Source organism: Acipenser ruthenus, chromosome 4 (genome assembly GCF_902713425.1).
Source record: "Acipenser ruthenus chromosome 4, fAciRut3.2 maternal haplotype, whole genome shotgun sequence".
Classification (NCBI taxonomy): domain Eukaryota; kingdom Metazoa; phylum Chordata; class Actinopteri; order Acipenseriformes; family Acipenseridae; genus Acipenser; species Acipenser ruthenus.
The window spans coordinates 89,766,817-89,771,172 of record NC_081192.1 but is presented as its reverse complement, the minus strand read 5'-3'; positions in this window follow the sequence as shown (position 1 = coordinate 89,771,172).

Below are 4,356 nucleotides of genomic sequence, written 5' to 3'. Positions count from 1 at the left end.
GAGAAGGCAGAAATAATGATGGGGTCAGAGTTCAGCAGAGAGTGCTTCCTGTGTTAGTTGCAATAATACTAGTACTCGTAACAATTGCAGCAATGGAATGTATTACAATTTTGTGGTTACAGTACTGTAATGCAAACATGTTGCGGCGATTGAAAACTCGACAGAGTCAAATGCTATTTTTGTGGCCGGTACAGTACTATCATTTGTTTTGTATTATGTTTTAGCAACACAGACTGCTGTAGTGTTATTTTCAGATACGCGGATAAAAAAAAGTACGCAGATCACTGCGCATGCGTAAAAAACTTTCGCTTAGAAAGCACAGATGTGCCCATTCAAATCTGGTAAAAACAGAAAAAGTGCAATTGATTGCACCTGTACCAAAATCTCACAGCATACCACTTTCTAATATTACACGGGTCAAGTTTTGATACACGTACCACATTGTGACGATGTACCACTTTATAACACTACACCGGTCAAACAGGCAGTTGAAAAAAGAGTGTTATAATTTTTAATTTTAGGCTAATTATTTAATCGAAATTTTTGTTATGTAGTGTACAGGTGGTGTAAAAAAATGATATAGAAGACACGTTTGGGACTGACTTAGTTTTAGAGCCATGGGGTCTTATTTATAATTTCTGGCTTGTTGAATTACAGGGACCAAGTCTTGTGGTGAACAGTTTATCTAACTCTCTTTTTATAATTGCAATTTTATTGTTCAAACACAAACATAAACCATTTGCATTTTTTATATTTAAGACTGTGTTACATATAAACATTGTTACATTAGAGTATTTTACAGGTCTTCTTTATGCTCTGTAGTGATGTGATTGATAAATGGTTTCCTGGAAAAGGTTAATGTGTTTCTTGTTTGTTCATATATTTTATAGCTTGGTTCCAAATTTGTTTATATTCAATATTTGTTTTCTAGATTAATAGTATCCAGCTTCCTTTTTATAATACATATTTATACTTTTTGTACATGTGAATTGGTCTCTTAAGTCTAAAGTGACCAGATGTCTCGTTTTGGATGGTGTAGTCCCAGAACCTTTCTTGGGAAGGACGTTTTGTCCTGTTTGTTTCCCGAGCATTGCCGTGCCGGTAACAGAATATTGTATTTTATTGTATTTTCATGCAGGCTGCTGTGTTACTACAATAGATAAGTTATTGTGACTAAACATAAGAACATAATAAATTCAAGAACGAGAAAAGGGACTTCACCCCACCTATGCTCACTCGCTTTGGTGCCAGCGTGGTCCGTTAGCACTCAGGAGAGGAAAAACAAAAAAACCCTAACCAGGTTAGTAGGGGAAATGAAACCTCTGGGAATCCGTTGCTAAACTGATCGCCCTCCCTCCAGGCGGCTAGCTAAAGGTCTTATTATGGTCACAGAGAGGGTTATACAGTATTGTTCATGACAGCATCCAGTCTTTTCTGGAAGGCTCCGATAGTCTGTACTTTAACAACTCTGTCTGGCAGCCTGTTCCAATGGTTCACCACCCTTTCTGTGAAAAAGCTCCTTCTTCCCTCGGTTCTGAATTCATGCCCTTCTTCAGCTTCCACCTGTGGTCCCTGATTCTGTTCTCTGTGAAAAATAATTCTCAGCAGTTACTTTATTAAACCCCTTGATAATTTTAAATACCTCTATTAAGTTGTCTCTGACTCACCTTCTTTCTAGGCTATATTCAGCTCTTTCAGTCTTTCTTCATGTGACATGCCTTTTAATCCTGGAATTAATCGTGTTGCTCTCCTCTGTACTCTTTCTAATGCCTCTATGTCTTTCTTATGATATGGGGACCAGAACTGTATTCTAGGACCTGTGAAAAATAATTCTCAGCAGTTACTTTGTTAAACCCCTTGACAATTTTAAAAGTCTCCTCTGGCTCTCCTTCTTTCTAGGCTGTACAGATTCAGCTATACAGAAGATGTCTTTCTTATGATACAGGAACCAGAACTGGACATAATATTCTAGGCATGGTTGTACCAGTGCATTGTATCATTTTAATATAACTTCTCTTGATTTGAGTTCAGCTGTCTTGGCTATATAACCTAACATTCTATTTGCCTTTTTTTATAGCTTCTCTGCTCTTAGTTGGCTTAAGAGATTCATCCACTACTACCCCCAAGTCTTTTTCATACATAGGCTCCTGTATTTTGTTACTATTCATGCTGTACTTGCCTCTGATGTTTTTGCGCCCTATGTGCAAGACTTTGCACTTATTCACATTAAATGTCATCTGCCATGTGTCAGCCCAAGCTTGAATCTTGTCTGAATCTCTTTGTATTATTAAAGCTGCTGATTGGGAGTTGGCTACCCCTCCTACTTTTGTGTCGTCTGCAAATTTGTATAGCTTACTGGTTATGTCTTGGTCCAGGTCATTTATATAGATGAGGAATAACAATGGTCCCAATACTGATCCCTGTGGTACCCCACTTGTTACGTTACTCCAGTTTGATGCCTGGCCTAATTTATAACTCTATGCTTTCTATCTTGTAACCAGTTATGAATCCATGCTGCTACTTTACAATTTATTACCGCTGATTTAATATTTAGGTATAGTCTTTCGTGCGGTACTTTGTCAAATGCTTTTTGAAAATGTAAGTAGATTATGTGATACGCACTATCCTTGTCGACTCTAGTAGTCACTTCCTGAAAGAAGTCTAGTAAATTAGTTAAACAAGATCTACCCTTCCTACAGTCATGTTGGCTGTCACCTATAAGGTTGTTGCTATATAAATATTCCTGCATTTTGCTCCTTATTATAGTTTCCATATTATTGATGTTAAACTTATAGGTCTGTAGTTCCCATGGTCAAATGTATCTCCCTTTTTAAATATAGGAACAACATTGTTAATTTTCTAGTCCAGTGGAGATGGCTCCTTTATAGATTTGTTGAATATATAACATACTGGTTTTAAAAATCTGTTGTCTAGTTTCACTAAGGACTCCTGGACAGGTATATTGTATAAATCTTCATTTGTAAATACTTGTACGAAATACTGATTAAGTACATCTGCGATTTGTTTGTTTTTAGTCACTAAATTACCACTGCTGTTACTTAGACTACTGACTTCCTCTTTTAGTTTTCTTTTAGCATTAACATTGAAAAAACCCTTTTGGATTAAGTTTACTTGGGGTCCCCGAGTTGTTCATCCAGTTAAACTGAGCACATTCAGCGTGGATAAGAGGCAGGGCTGATCTCTGTTCTCCAGGATCGGTAGCCCGCCCACCTCTGCTCTGGATTGCTCGGCATAAAAGCGATTCTGGCTTTAGGCTTGTGAGATCGGAGGATGCTCACACGCCCTCAGAACGCCTGTGCTCTGTGGGGACTCACTGCAGTGAGGAGAAAAAACATAATTGGACATTCCAAATTGGGGAGAAAAATAAATAAATAATTGGTCACTCTAAATAATAAAAAATAATAATAATAAAAAATAAGTTTAATATCTACAGCTACTTGTCTCTAATTATTCTCGTTCTCCTAGTCTGTTTTTTTCTGGTCTCTACAGGCCTCTCTGTACACTATTTGTAAGGCTGCTGCTCCTTTTGTTTTAATAGAAAGACATAGTTTTCTTTCATTTGTAATACTCAGTTTAATAGATTGATTTACCCATTGTGGTTTCTTTTTCTAAGTTTACCTTTTCTCATTTTTGGGATAAATGTATCCTGCATTTCTAACATTATATTTCTAAATGTAATCCAATTGTTTTCAACTTCATTATCTATTAGTTTTCTGTCCCAGTCTGTGTTTAGAAGCTCCTGTTGCATTCCTTTATGGTCACTTATTCCTAATGGCTCTATTAGCTGTAAATTGTGTATCCTTGCTTCATTGTTTGTTAATACCAAATCTAAACAGTAATTGTATCCAGTCAGGGCATTCACCAGTTGTAATAAGAAACAATCTTGCACTAACTATATCATTCCTATGTCTGAACCGTTGTCTGGGTTATGTGGTCCCAGTTTATGGTGTCCCCTTCCTTACTTATGTTTTTGATGTTTGTGTATAAGTTTTCTTCTTATTATTATTATTATTTATTTCTTAGCAGACGCCCTTAACCAGGGCGACTTACAATTGTTACAAGATATCACATTATACATTTTTTCATGTTATACAGATATCACATTATTTTTTTACATACAATTACCCATTTATACAGTTGGGTTTTTACTGGAGCAATCTAGGTAAAGTACCTTGCTCAAGGGTACAGCAGCAGTGTCCCCAACCAGGGATTGAACCCACGACCCTCCGGTCAAGAGTCCAGAGCCCTAACCACTACTCCACACTGCTGCCCTTTTTTTTTTTTTCTTGATTCATCAGAACTTGGGGGCCTATAACAGACTCCCAATATTACACC